The sequence below is a fragment of the Bos indicus x Bos taurus genome, chromosome 21 (assembly GCF_003369695.1).
Source record: "Bos indicus x Bos taurus breed Angus x Brahman F1 hybrid chromosome 21, Bos_hybrid_MaternalHap_v2.0, whole genome shotgun sequence".
NCBI classification, from domain to species: Eukaryota; Metazoa; Chordata; class Mammalia; order Artiodactyla; family Bovidae; genus Bos; species Bos indicus x Bos taurus.
In genome coordinates this window covers 27272867-27288955 of record NC_040096.1, presented here as the reverse complement: position 1 = coordinate 27288955, position 16089 = coordinate 27272867, and the positions used below count along the sequence as shown (strand labels likewise).

At 43.4% G+C, this 16089-nt stretch overlaps 1 pseudogene across 1 annotated transcript; it reads left to right on the top strand.

Moving 5' to 3' along the window:
* The first annotated feature begins 14921 nt into the window (after window positions 1-14921).
* On the top strand, window positions 14922-15880 carry LOC113879854 (annotated as a pseudogene). The gene has a single exon (XR_003507483.1). The product of XR_003507483.1 is annotated as a ribosome biogenesis protein NSA2 homolog pseudogene (transcript).
* Window positions 15881-16089: the final 209 nt, after the last annotated feature.

The following is a 16089-nucleotide window of genomic DNA, read 5'->3' as shown; positions in this document are numbered from 1 at the left end:
GTCACATTGCACACCGACAATACTGCAGCGTACATGAAATTAAAGAAAAGAACAAAAAAGAAAAGCCTTGCCTAGTTTATTCCTGCTGACTCTCCTGACCCAGGCTGCTATCCCATCACTGCAGCCTGAGCAGGCTTTGGTCCAAAGACTGGACTGGGGTGGGGTTGAAACCACCAGGCAGGGTGCCCTTAATTGAGCCCCTCTTAAACTTACACCTTCTGGTTTGCTCTGACAAGGACCATAGTCCCTAGTGCACCAAGGGATGTTGTGACGACCGTCTGGCCTCAAGGACCTTGGAAATGCCACCTAGCTTTCAGTTCTCCTGGTGATGGGGTTCACAGCTCAAGCCTTCTTCTTGAGAATGCAGCCTCCTAGCACCTCAGCAGGGTGCTGTGGCCCCCGTTGCGATGAGTCTGGAGGAAAGGGGTGAAGCTTTAGGGGGAACAAGTAGTGAGACACAGGCCCTTGGGCGTTTGCTCAGGCACATTCCACTCCGGTTCACAGCTTAGGAAGCCAAGTCCAAGTCCCAAGAACCAGAGTTGGGAATGAAAACTGCTGCCACCATGTGGACATTTTCTGTAACTACAACTTGACCACCCGTGCTTACCTGCCAGGCTCCTCGGTCCATGGGATTCTCCAGGCAAGGATAATGGAGTGGGTTGCCATGCCCTTCTCCAGGGGATCTTCCCCACCCAGCAATCGAACCCAGGTCTCCTGCATTGCAGGCAGATTTTTTTACCATCTGAGCCACCAGGGAAGCCTGACCTGTGCTTAATGGCACCTCCAATTAAAGACTTGGGGGCTGTTAATGACAGTTGCCCTCAGGAAAGATCCTAGGGAGAATACTGTAGAAATAAATTACAAACACAACCCACTGTCAAAAAGTTAACTACAACAGGTATATTTCCCTCACAACCATGAAGGAGAAAACAAAGAAAAAAGCATACTTTCACAGGACAAGATGCTCAGCATCCCGAATTATTACAGGAGGAATGCCAATCAAAACAACCACAAGAAATTAAATTCCACCAGTCAGAATGACCACCCTCACAAGTCCACAGACAACAAATGGGGGACAGGGCCAGGAGGAGAGGGAACCCTCCTACGTGGTTGGTGGCAAGGGACTCTGGCAATAGCCACTAGAAAAGACCGTCTTCACATGCCAAAGGGAAAAAAAAACTTCCAAGGAAACTACACCTAGGATCTGACATTCCCACACCTGGGCCTGGTATCCTGATGTCCTGATAAAACCATCATTCAAAATAACACATGCACCCCGATGTTCACTGCAGCACTACTTACCATAGCCGAGACACACAGCCATCAAAATGTCCCCCGAAAGAGTAAAGCTTATAGAAGATGTGGTACATATAGGCATGCAGAACTTTGCTTGACCTTCTGCAGTAAATTCTATGGGAAAAGAATCCAAAGAAGAACAGTCATCCTGTATGTATATGTCAATACTGAATCGAGTGCTGTACACTGACAGTAAGCACAAAACTATAAACCGACTATACTCCAACATAGGATCGGCATGAGGAAAAGAAAAAACCGATGCCTAGTCAATTCCCTGCAACCTCCCACTCTTGGGCTGCTATCCCATCCCTGGAGCCCGAGCGGGCTGTGTCTCATGTTTGGACTGGGATGCGGTTGAGAAAGCCAGGTGGAGACAACCAAAATTTTAAGAGAGATGGGTCTTTCAAAGAGATGGGTGTGCGATTTTGGCCCAGTAGGTACAACAACCAAGACAGGGAAAATCAAGTTAATTGTAGAAGAACAGATGAATGGATACAGACAATGGGGTACATACATACAATATTTCTCAACAATAAAGAATAGGAAATAATGCCATGTTCAGCCAGGGAAAAGAAAGTAGAGATGATCATTCCAAGTGAATTAAGGCAGACAGGGAGAGATGAGTAGCCTATGATATAGTTTCTAGATGGAATCTAAAGATGGATATAAATGAACTTCTTTCCTGGAGACACTGCCTCATAGACTTAGAAATTTCCAGTCACCAAGATATAAAGATGGGGGCCATGGAGAAATGAGTAACTTCAGATTAATATATGCACAATGCTGTTTATAAAATAAATGACCAGGACCCACTGTATAACACAAGGAAACTTACTCCACACTCTGTAATAACCAATATGGAAAAAAAAACAAAATATATACACATTTATGTATTAGAAGAAGTGAAACAAGTTGTGGTGGAAGGAAAAAAAACACCAACAAGGCAGTAATTCACCTATATACTCCAGTTCAAATGGTGGAAAAAAAAGAAAAGGAAATGCTGACTCTGATCAGAGACACGGATGTAAAGAACAAACTTTTGGACTCAGTGGGAGAAGGTGAGTGTGGGATGATTTGAGAAAGAGAATAGCATTGAAACATGTACATTAGCATGTGTAAAACAGACAACCAGCACAAGTTCGATGCATGAAGCAGGGCACCCAAAGCTGGTACTCGGGGACAACTCAGAGGCATGTGGTGGGGAGGGGGGATTCAGGATGTGGGGATACATGAATACTTGTGGCCGATTCATGTTGATGTACAACAAAAATCATCCAATATTGTAAAGTACTTATTCTCCAACTAAAATAAATTTAAAAAATTAAAAAAAAAAATAAGGCTGGTGTCACGTCCCTGGAGCCTGATTGGCTTGCAGTGTCCTGGAACTGAGAGAGCTGGGAGTGTGTAGCAGGCTGTGTGCCTCCACAATGGACCTGGAGTGCCTGTTGTCCTCCAGATGCAGGCGGGATAATTTAAGGGATTGGAATTAACATACACACATTCAGTTCAGTTCAGTTCAGTCGCTCAGTCGTGTCCGACTCTTTGCAACCCCATGAATTGCAGCACGCCAGGCCTCCCTGTCCATCACCATCTTCCAGGGTTCACTCAAACTCACGTCCATCGAGTCAGTGATGCCATCCAGCCATCTCATCCTCTGTCATCCCCTTCTCCTCCTTTCCCTAATCCCTCCCAGCATCAGAGTCTTTTCCAATGAGTCAACTCTTCGCATGAGGTGGCAAAGTACTGGAGTTTCAGCTTTGGCATCATTCCTTCCAAAGAACACCCAGGGCTGATCTCCTTTAGAATGGACTGGTTGGATCTCCATACACACATTAATGTACATCAAATAGATGATCAACAAGTACCTTTGGAATAGCATAGGGAAGTTTATTGAACATACTCTAATCACCTATATGAAAAAAGAATCCAAATGAGAATATTATGTATTAATATAACTGAACTGAGTTCCTGTACACCCGAAACAAACACAAATCACTAGTACAGCTCAATATAAGCAACAACAACAAAAACTTGCCCAAACAATAAAAAATTGCCCAAAGATCCAGATGCACATTTCTCCAGAGAGGTCATAGAGATGGCCATAAAGCACATAAAAAGATGCTTAGTATCATGAGTTCTTAAAGAAAAACAATCAAATGTACAACAAGGTGTTACCTCCCATTGATCAGAATGGCCATATCAAAAAAGCTACAGCAGTAAATTCTGCAGAGGGTGTGAAGAGAAGGAAACCCTTCTACACTGTTGGTAGGATTATAAAATGGTACCCCAACTAGGAAGAACATTATGGAGGGTCTTTAAAAACTAAACATAGAGGTACCAAGTGATGCAGCAATTTCATACTTAGACTGCTGCTGCTAAGTCGCTTCAGCCGTGTCTGACTCTGTGTGACCCCATAGACGGCAGCCCACCAGGCTCCCCCATCCCCGGGATTCTCCAGGCAAGAACACTGGAGTGGGTTGCCATTTCCTGCTCTAGGGGATCTTCCCGACCCAGGGATTGAACCCATGTCTCCTGCAAGTCTCCTTCATTGCAGGCGCATTCTTTACCACTGAGCCAGCAGGGAAGCCATGAAACAGGTGCTGAAGGGGTTTTAATGGTCACAAGTCTGACAGGGTTGTAAATGAAACCTCTCAAGAAATGTCCTGGGGTAAGTAATGAGAAAAGAATTCCATACAGGGCCACGTTACAAGAGGTAAACTGTACTCATAAGGCATAAAACAATAAAAGCACAAGGAAAGGTACTCCACATCAGCAATTATTAAATCAATGCCAAACTACAATGAGGTATCACCTCACACTGGTCACAATGGCCATCCTCAAAAAGATCTACAAAGAATAATACTGCAGAGGATGTACAGAAAAGGGAATCCTCCTACAGTCTCAGTGGGAATGTAAATGGTGAAGCCACTATGGAAAACAGCATGGAGGTTCCCTGAAAAACTAAACAGAGATGTATCGTATGATCCTGCAATCCCTTCCCAGGCTTAGATCTGGAGAAGTTCATCATTTGAAATGACATGTGCACTCCAATTTTCAGGGTAGCACTATTCACAACAGCCAAGACATGGAACTCATCAAAATGTCCAGTGACAGAAAAATGAAGACTACATGGTACGTCTATAAACTGGAATACCACTCAGTCAAAAAACAGAAAAAATGATATTGGCAGCAGCATAGATGTACCAAGAAATCATCATACTAAAAAGGTAAGTCAGGGAGAAAAAGACAAATATCCTAAGATATCATGTATACACAGGATCTATAAATTCATACCAATAAACTAGTGTACAAAACAGAAACAGACTGAGAAAACCAAATTACGATTATCAAAGCAAAGAAGGGAGGGACAAATTAAGAGTTTGGAATGAAAATATACACACTGATATATATCAAGTTGATAATGAAAAAGGACCTATGGAATAGAACAGGCAACTCGACTGAAAAAGATGGTAATATCCTATATGAGGCAAAAAACAGTAAAAGGATAGATATATGTCTATGTATAACTGAATGAAGTTCATATATACCTAAAACAAACAAAACACTGGAAATCAACTCTGCTCCAATATAAAATAAATTACCTGAGCTCGGTCCAGGGGACACCAGACAGTGGTGACCCCCACGATTAGATATGGGATATGCCGATATTAACACGACACCACCAAAGGTTTTCACTCAGCAGAACACAGAGCAGCAACCCGCCTGACCTCATGTGAATGCGACAAGATGAAGAGAAGGAAAAGGACCACAGGTTATTCAGGGCAATACTCTCAATTCAGATGCTGGGAATCTCCGAGGGGACAGGACACACTGCAGGGAAAGAGCAGACCTGTGGTCTCTGTGTACACGGGATCCTGACCCACGTGGATGGGGTGAGACCCACACAGTCCCCAGAGCCTGCACTGGGGCACACTTCCACACTCTCCAGGTGACACCACCTCCCCAGACCCTGCACCTGGGCTCGCACGACCCTTGGTTAGGACACCAGGTCTCTGCTGGGCCCCTAAGGTGGAAACGAGTGGGTTCCTGTAATCTCCTGGGATGGCAGAAAGAAGTGTGGGGTTGGTCTCCTCTCCCGATGCTTGTCCCAGAGAAGTCCTCCTCTCTTCCCTTTGGTTTTGTGTGATATTAACTGTTTTTACAGCTGTCATGATAATGTTGAACACACTACCTTGGTTCTGGCAGGCTCAGTCCTTTCTTGTTCAACTGAGGCGTTGAGAAAACACACCAGGTGCAGGGCTGGGAAACGAGGGGCAGGTCTGCTCTCTGCTCAGGATGGAAGGTCGACTGGAAGGAGATCACAGCAGCAACCTCACCTGCTGCCCTTTGGCTTTTTGCCTGATCCGTGTGCCCTGCAATCAACTCATCAGGTGAACCTGCCTCCCTTCTAAACCTGAAGGTACTGGAAAAATGGAATAGTTACCAGGTAGCCACCTGAGGGGTCCTCAGGAGCCCCAGGGAAGGTGAACCTCCCAGGGATAAAGAGGCAAACAGGCACAGGCCTGTATAAAGTGAACACCGTAAAGTATTAATTCCTGCACACAAGTGAAGCTGTCATATATTCTTCCCTTGTTCTTAGTTTTGTGTGTGTGTGGTCTCCCCATACACGTGATCCTGACCCATGGAGATGGGGTGAGATTCACATGGTCCCCAGACCCCTACCTGGGGTCATACGTCCCCTCGGTCAGGACAAGAACACCATGGCTGTGGTCAGAGGGTCCCCAATGTGTAAAAAAGCCAGGTCTCTGGGACCCCCTTGGATCCTAGAAAGAAGTGTAGTGACTGTCTCCTCTCCCCACAATTGTCCTTGAGAAGTCAGGCCCCTCCTGTTTTCACTTTGGTTCTGTGTGATTTTTTTGCTGCTTTGAAAGCTCATGCTAGAGGTGAACACGCTACCTTGGTTCTGGCAGGCTCTATCTTTCTTGTCCCGCTGAGGTGTTGAGAAAACACAGGAGAGCTGGGCTGAAAGACGAGGGGCAGCTCTGTTCTCTTTGGAGGAGAGAGTCGACCGGAAGGAGAGCACAGCAGCAACCTCACCTGCTGCCCATTGACTTTTTGCCCGATCCCTGTGCCCGGGAATCAATTCACCAGGTGAACCTGCCTCCCTACTCAACCTGAAAATGTGTTGGAACATTGGAATGATTTCCAGGTAGCCACCTGGGGGTTCTCCAGGAGCCCCAGGGAGGTGAACCTGGCAGGGGACAGACTAGGAGCCCGACTGCAGCACTGACCCCTGGGAGGGCCATGGAACCCCACTCATAGGAGAGCACGGTCACCCTGAGAAGCCCACCCCAGCCCCAGAGCCCAGACATCTGAGCACTGACGCTCAGACACAGGCACGGAGTTTCCCAGACAGAGGCCAGGCCAGGCCTGCACCCAGGTCCCCACGTCCCAGCGCACACAGAACAGTCAGGTCTAAATGTTCTCATAAAAAGTGCACTGTCTCATCTAAACATGAGTGTAGACAGGACTTGAACAGTAAAATGAAAGTGTTATCATGTCTGACACTTGTGACCCCATGGACGGTAGCCTGCCAGGCTCCTCTATGCATGGAATTCCCCAGGCAAGAATATTGGTAGTGGGTAGCCATTCACTTCTCCAGGGGATCCTCCCAACCCAGGGATCTGACCCAGGTCTCCTGCGTTGCAGGCAGATTCTTTTCCACCTGAGCCACAAGGGAACCCCTAGACAAGATTTCAGTTCAGTTCAGTTCAGTTGCTCAGTCGTGTCCGACTCTTTGCGACCCCATGAATCGCAGCACGCCAGGCCTCCCTGCCAGGCCTCCCTGTCCATCACCAGCTCCCAGAGTTCACTCAAACTCATGTCCATCGAGTCAGTGATGCCATCCAGCCATCTCATCCTCTGTCGTCCCCTTCTCCTCCTGCCCCCAATCCCTCCCAGCATCAGAGTCTTTTCCAATGAGTCAGCTCTTCACATGAGGTGGCCAAAGTACTGGAGTTTCAGCTTTAGCATCATTCCTTCCAAAGAAATCCCAGGGCTGATCTCCTTCAGAATGGACTGGTTGGATCTCCTTGCAGTCCAAGGGACTCTCAGAGTCTTCTCCAACACCACAGTTCAAAAGCATCAATTCTTTGGCGCTCAGCCTTCACAGTCCAACTCTCACATCCATACATGACCACAGGAAAAACCATAGCCTTGACTAGACAGACCTTTGTTGGCAAAGTAATGTCTCTGCTTTTGATTATGCTATCTAGGTTGGTCATAACTTTCCTTCCAAGGAGTAAGCGTCTTTTAATTTCATGATTTAGGGAGGCCTGAATCTACCATGTAGATAGAACTTGGTCAGGTTTAGACTAGTGTAAAGCTGCTGTCTAGGAGGCACCGGCCACACACATGCAGGGTCTCTCGTTGTTGGACAGAGGACTCACCCTCATGTGGGAACTAGGATGTACATTTCTTAAAGAAATCATCACTGGGCTCCACACTTCAGCCACATCAGGAATTGAAAGAACCTTTGCCATTAAACATTTCAACAGGCAAAACAAAACTGTTACCAATTTCTGTGGCCCTGTGATGGTCCAGATCCTGGGGAGAGCCAAGATATTCTTAGAGTGCAGCCCAGTGTCTTATGAAGACAGACAGGAAGTGGCCTGATTCCAGCATCCTAGGCTTCCAGCAGGAGGTGGACACTGGAAGCCTTCTGGAAAAGCTTATTATTTATCAGAGTGAAAATATACTCTTGAAAAAACAAGCACATTAGTTATTATTTGCAAACCTAAAATATTCTTAAAAGCTTGGCATCCATCCTGATCTTTGCGGTTCACATTGGTTCCTTTGTGTTCAGATTTTCTGAGCAGAAGCAAGCCATCATTTCAAACTAGTTTCTTCAAATTATGTTATTTGTTATTATGTGAATGAAAGATCACACTTGAAAACAAATACAAGAAAATTCCTGCAAAAAATGAGTGACTCAAAGAGCCCACAAGCTGCATGTACTTTGTCTTCTAACAGACAAAAGTAAAACAGACAAAAGAAAAACCCTAAAACCTGAAAAAACTTGACCCCCTCATTTTTTTGCTTCTCTGTTCAAACTGAGCTAAAATGAAATTGATAATCATATCAACAAGTAACAGTTTCTGAGTTTTGAGATGTCATATCAGGGTAAGAGGGGCTGGAGAAAATGGAACATTCCTATGCTGCTGGTAGGCAAACCACATCCTTAAATCTTTGTTTCTAATTGTATTTAATTACCACACTACATGGTGACATGGAGTATGAACCAAGAGTCTAAATATAGCAGACAATTTGTGAAGACAAATTCAATATCCCATATGCGAGAATAAAAGCTACTTGTTTTTCCAGCAGTCATATATGGCTGTGAGAGTTGGACCAAAAAGAAGGTTGAGCAGTGAAGACTTGATGCTTTCGAATTGCGGTGCTAGAAAAGACTCTTGAGTCCTTTGGGGTGCAAGGAGATCAAACCAGTCAATATTAAAGGAAATCAACCCTATATATTCATTGGAAGGGCTGATACTGAAAATAAAGCTCCAATATTTTGGCCACCTGATGCAAAGAGCTGACTCAATGGAAAAGACCCTGGTGCTGGGAAAGACTGAGGGCAAGAGGAGAAGGGGACAACAGAGGATTAGATGGTTGGATAGCATCACTGACTCAATGGACATTAGTTTGAGCAAACTCTGGGTGATGGTGAAGGAAAGGGAAGCCTGGCGTGCTACAGTCCATGAGCTCACAAAAAGTCATACATGACTGAATGACTGAAAAAACATTTGTCATAGCTTGTATTCCAAGGGGCAAGTGTCTGTTAATTTTATGGCTGCAGTCATCATCTGCAGTGACTATGGAGCCCAAGAAAATAAAGTCTGTCACTGTTTCCACTTTTTCCCATCTATTTGCCATGAAGTTATGGGACAAGATGCCATGATTTTAGCTTTTTGAATGTTGAGTTTTAAGCCAGCTTTTTCACTCTCCTCTTTTACCCTCATCAGGAAGCTCTTTAGTTGCTCTTCACTTTCTGCCATTAGAGTGGTATCATCTGCACATCTGAGGTTGTTGATATTTCTTTTGGTTATCTCAATTCCAGCTTGCGATGCGTCCAGCCCAGCATTTTGCATAATGTACTCTGCATATAAGTTAAAATAAGCAGGGTGACAATATACAGCCTTGACACACTCCTTTCCCAATTTGAAACCCATCTGTTGTTCCATGTCCAGTTCTAACTGTTGCTTTTGACCTGCATACATGTGTCTCAGGAGGCAGGTAAGGTAGTCTGGTATTCCCTACTATTTAAGAATTTTTCACAATTTGTTTTGATCCACACAGTCAAAGGCTTTAAAGCAGAAGTAGATGTTCTTCTGGAATTCCCTTGTTTTCTTTATGATCCAATGAATGTTGGCAATCTCCAGTTCTTCTGCCTTTTCTAAACCCAGCTTGTACATCTGGAAGTTCTTGGTTCACATACTGTTGAAGCCTAGCTTGATGGATTTTGAGTATTACTTTGCTAGCGTGGGAGATGAGTGCAATTGTTTGGTAGTTTGAACTTTCTTTGGGATTGGAATGAAAACTGATCCTTTCCACTCCTGTGTCCACTGCTGAGTTTCCAAATTTGCAGGTACATTGAGTGCAACTTTAACAGCATCATCTTTTAGGATTTGATGTAGCTCAGCTGGAATTCTATCACCTCCACTAGCTCTGTTCATAATAATCTTTCCTAAGGCCCAATTGACTTCACACTCCAGGATGTCTGGCTCTAGGTGAGTGATCACTCCATTGTGGTTATCAAGTTGGTAAGACCTTTTTTGTATAGTTCTGTGTTTCCTTACCACCTCTTTTTAAATATCTTCTGCTTCTGTTAGGTCCTTGACATTTCTTTCCTTTATTGTGCCCGTCTTTGCATGAAATGTTCCCTTGGTATCTCCAATTTTCTTAGAGATCTTTAGTCTTTCCCATTCTATTGTTTTCCTCTATTTCTTTGCATTGTTCACTAATGAAGGCTTTCTTATCTCTCCTTGCTATTCTCTGGAACTCTGCATTCAAATGGGTATATCTTTCCCTTTCTCCTTTGCCTTTTTTCTCAGCTATTCATAAGGCCTCCTCAGACAACCATGTTGATTTGTCACATTTCTTTTTCCTTAGGGATGGTTTTGATCACTGCCTCCTATACAGTGTTATGAACCTCCATGTGTTCTTCAGGCACTCTATCAGCTCTAATCCCTTGCATCTATTTTTCACTTCCACTGTATAATCATAAGGGCTTTGATTTAGGTCATATCTGAATGGCTTAGTGGTTTTCCCTACTTTCTTCAATTTAAGTCTGAATTTTGCAATAAGGAGCTCATGGTATTGTTTTTGCTGACTGTATAGAGCTTCTCCATCTTCGGCTGCAAAGAATATAATCAATCTGATTTCGGTATTGACCACCTGATGATGTCCACGTGTAGACTTGTCTCTTGTGTTGTTGGAAGAGGATGTTTATTATGACCAGTGTGTTCTCTTAACAAAACTCTTGTTAGCATTTGCCCTGCTTCATTTTGTACTCCAAGGCTAAACTTACCTGTTACTCCAGGTATTTGTTGACTTTTGACTTTTTCATTCCAATCCGCTATGATGAAAAGGACATCTTTTCTCTGGTGTTCTAGAAAGTCTTGTAGGTCTTCACAGAACTGTTCAACTTCAGCTTCTTTGGCATCAGTGGTTGGGGCATGGACTTGGATTACTGTGATGTTGAATGGTTTGCCTTGAAAATGAAGTGAGATCATTCTGTCATTTTTCACAGAATGTCAAATGTAATTTTTGACCCTTAAAAAAGAATTACATGAAAAGATGTCAACATTGTTAAATATTAGAAGTGCAAATAGAAACCACAGCAAGCTATCACGTCACACCAGTCAGAGTGGCCATTCTCAGAAACTCTACAAACAATAACCGCTGGTGAAGGTGTGGAGAAAAGGGAGTATCCTCCCCTAATGCTGGGAGTATAAACTGGTAACAGACACTGTGAAGGATGGTGTGATGGTTATTGAGGCAAAGAAAATAAGGTTAGAATACTTCCTAACACCATACACAAAACAAACTCCAAAGAATATAAAGATCTAAATGTGAGGATGGATACTGTGAAAGCTCAAGGAAAACATAGGCAGGACACACATAGACATAAATCCCAGTGAGGTCTTTCTGGATTCACCTCTTAGATGAATGAAAAATAAACCAAAAATAAGAAAATGGGACCTAATTAACCATAAAACATTTGTACAGCAAAGGAAACCCAAAATGAAAGACAAACGAAGCCCAGAATGGGAAGAAATGTTTGCAGACGAAGATATCCACAAGGAACACGTCTCTGAAACACACAGACAGCTCATACAGCTCAATATCAAAAGCACAGACAACCCAAGACACCAATGGGCCAAACACAGAAATGGGTATTTCTTGGAGGAAGACATGCAGACTGTGATTAGGGACCTGAGGACATTCTCAGCATCACTAATTCTTACACAAACACAAAGCAAATCCAGTGAGGTCTCACACAGGTCAGAACGGCCATCTCAAAATATGTCCAAAAATAAATGCTAGAGATGGTGTGGAGAGAAGAGAATGTTCCTGCACTGTGGTTGGACATGTCCAATGGCGATCCACTAGGGAGAACAGTATGGAGAGTCTTAAAAAACAAAATAGAGAAGTACCTTCAGACCCAGCAATCCTGTGCCTGGGTATACATCCAGAGAAAACCAACATTTTAAAAGACACGGGAACACCCACCATCTGTAGCCCACCAGGCTTCTCTGTCCCTGGGGTTTCCCAGGCAAGAATACTGGAGTGGGTTGGAGGCCCTCCTCCAGGGGGTCTTTCGAACCCAGGTGTCCTGCATTGCAGGCAGAGTCTTTACTGTCTGAGCCACAAGGGAAGCACCCCTACACACTCCATTGCAAACTAGAGGATAAAAAAAGAAAAGAAAAACAAAAACTGACTCTGTTCCCCTCAGCCCATGGTTTCCTTGGCTTGTTTCAAATCTCTGGAGTTTGGGCTGGCTGAGCTGCTAAGGCTGGATTGTTGTGGGGCTCAGGTCCTGGAAGGATGTGGGAGGCAGGGTGCCCCATGATGTTCCTGGAGTGCCTCTTGCCCTCTGCATGAGCCCTCAATCTCCAGATAAAGTTGGGAAAATTAAGAGTTTTGAATACCACAGGAAGTTTACTGAGCAGATGGTAATCATCTAGATGTGAAAAAGAACAAGAAAAAGAATAGATAAATGTCTATATATAACTGGATCAAGTTCCTTTACCCCTGAAACAAATGCCACATCGTAAATCACCTCTAAAATCACCTCTATGCCAATGCTAAATAATAAGAAAATGACAGGACTGGAAAAAAAAAAAAGTTGGACATAAAGTAATGCTGCCACCTTGTGGTCATTGTCAGTAACAACAACTTGAAAAGCTGTGCTGATATTTAATATTCACAGGGTTCCTGTTTAAATTTAGTTGCTCAGTCATGTCTGACTCTTTGCAACCCCATGCACTGCAGCACATCAGTCTTCCCTGTCTTTGACTATATCCTGGAATTTTCCAAAACTCATGTTCATTGAGTAGGTGATGTCATCTAACCATCTCATCCTTTGTCACCCTCTTCTCTTCCTGCCGTTAATCTTTCCCAGCATCAGGGTCTCTACCAACGATTAGCTCTTCGTGTCAGGCAGCCAAAGTACTGGAGCTTCAGCTTCAGCATCAGTCCTTCCAATGAATATTCAGGGTTGATTTCCTTAAGGACTGACTGATTTGATCTTGCTGTCAAACAGACTCTCAAGAGTCTTCTCCAGCACCACAATTGCAAAGCATCAGTTCTTCAGCGCTCAGCATTCTTTATGATCTAACTCTCACATCCATACATAACTACTGAAAAAACCTTAGATTTGACTATTTGGACTTTTGTCGTAAGTGAAAAACAACTAACCTCAAGACATGTCCTAGTGGTGGTCATTGAAAAAGAATTCAAAACAGGGCAGGCATACAAGACCCATCTCAAGAGGTAAGTTTAACTCACACCCTTTAAAACAAATCTCATGAAAAGACATCAACATGGCTAAATATCAAAGAAATGCAAGTCAAAACCGCAGCGAGGTATCACCACACAGCAGTCAGAATGGCCATTCCTAGAAACTTGACAAACAATAACCACTGGTGAAGGTGTGGAGAAAAGGGAGCATTCCTCCACCGATGCTGGGAATGTAAATTGCTAACAGACACTGTGAAGGATAGAGAGATGGATACTGATACAAGGAAAATGAGGATGAGTTAGAATAGTCCCTAACACCATACACAAAATAACTCCAAATAAAAGATCTAAATGTCAGGATTTAGAAAATCTTGAGGAGCCATAGCCAGGACATACAGTAACATAAATTGCAGGAAGGTCTCTTTGGATACACCTCTTAAATGAATGAAAAATAAACCAAAAATAAGAAGACAGAAACTAATTAACCATAAAAGCATTTGCACAACAAAGGAAACCCCAAATGAAAGACAATTGCAACCTGGAATGGGAAGAAATATTTGCAAATGAAGATACGGACAAGGAATTCATCTCCAAAACATACAAGGAGCCCCAAATAGTTCAATATCAAAAACACAACAACCCAAGACACAAATGGGCCAAACACAGAAATGGATATTTCTTGGAGGAAGACATGGGTATTGTGATTAGGCACATGAGAACATGCTCAGCATCTCTCATTCTGACACAAAGGCAAATCAAAAGTCTGATGTGATATCACCTCACATCAGTCAGGATGGCCATCTCAAAACACCTAAAAGGATGTCTCTTGCATTGGCAGGCAGGGTCTTTAACACTAGTACCACCTGGGAAGCCCTATTCCAATATAAAAAAAAACAATGACAGTTTAGAAAAAGGGTTAAAAAAGAAGAAGAAAAAAGAAAGTGCAGCGCAAAAGAAAGTGTGGCCATATTGGGAACTACAACTATAAAAGTTGTGTTGACTGACACTTAATAGTCACAAGATCTGGGAGTGGGAGGGAGGTGTAAGTAAACAACTGCCTTCCGGAGTCTCCTGCTGCTGCTGCTGCTGCTGCTGCTGCTGCTGAGTCGCTTCAGTCGTGTCTGTGCGACTCCATAGACGGCAGCCCACCCAGGCTCTCCCGTCCCTGGGGTTCTACAGGTAAGAACGCTGGAGTGGGTTGCCATTTCCTTCTCCAATGCATGAAAGTGAAAAGTGAAAGTGAAAGTGAAGTCGCTCAGCCGAGGGTGGTCATTGAAAAGAACTCATAACTGGGTAGACCTTCATGAAGCCAGTTTTAACAGGTACCCTTAACTCACACCTTAAAAAAAAAAAATCACATGAACAGATGTCAGCATCGCTAAATATTAGGGAAGTGTGTTCAATCCTGAAATGAGGTATCACCCCAAACCTGCCAGAATGGACACTGTCAATACTCTACAAAGGTCAAATCCACCAAATGCTGTGGAGAAAAGGGAACTCTCTTCCTCTGATGCTAAAAATGAAAACAGGTGAACACCAATATGGAGGCCAGCCTGCTGGTTCCTTGAGCAATGGAAAGAAGAATGAGGTGGGTCTCTGAGAGCCGAAAATTGAGAGCTTCTTCGTGCCGCGGAGATTGCACCCGGCGGCTCGGCAGCTATCACCATGCCACAAAATGGATATGTTGAGTTACACCGTAAGCGCTATGGATATCGTTTGGATTACCATGAGAAAAAGAGAAAGAAGGAAGGTTGAGAGACTCATGAACGTTCAAAGAAAGCAAAAAAGATGACTGGTCTGAAAGCTAAGCTCTACCATAAACAGCGCCATGCTGAGAAAATACAAATGACAAAGACTATTAAGATCCATGAAAAGAGAAACACCAAACAGAAGAATGATGAAAAGACTCCACAAGGAGCAGTACCTGCATATCTACTGGACCGAGAGGGACAGTCTTGAGCTAAAGTACTTTCCAATATGATTAAACAGAAACGAAAAGAGAAAGCAGGAAAATGGGAGGTCCCTCTGCCTAAAGTTCATGCCCAGGGAGAAACAGAAGTATTAAAAGTTATTTGAACAGGAAAGAGAAAGAAGAAAGCCTGGAAGAGGATGGTTACTAAAGTCTGCTTTGTTGGAGATGGCTTTACTCGAAAACCACCTAAATATGAAAGATTCATTAGGCCAATGGGATTACGTTTCAAGAAGGCTCATGTAACACATCCTGAACTGAAAGCTGCCTTTTGCTTGCCAATACTTGGTGTAAAGAAGAATCCCTCATCCCCACTATATACAACTTTGGGTGTTATTACCAAAGGAACTGTCATTGAGGTGAACGTGAGCAAGTTGGGCCTTGTAACACAAGGAGGCAAAGTCATCTGGGGAAAATATGCCCAGGTTACTAATAATCCTGAAAATGATGGATGCATAAATGCAGTCTTACTGGTTTGACAGCAGTTACATACAAATAACTCCTTATAATTACTGAAGACTACACACCAATTGGGAAACCATTACTCTGATATTTCTGAATACTACCAATCAACCTTACATGTTGTCTTCAGTCAAAGAAAACTATTTATTCTACTGTTTTAAAAAAGAAAAAAGCCAACATTAAAATGATCTAATTTTACAAAAAAAAAAAAAAGAAAAGAAGAATGAATTAGAATCTCTCTCAAACCATACACAGAAATAAACTTCAAATAAGATAAAGATCTAAATGTAAGGATGGATACTATGAAACTCTTGAGGAAACTATAGGTGGGACATGCTGTGACATCAATTCCACCAGGTGCTTTTGGGATCCAT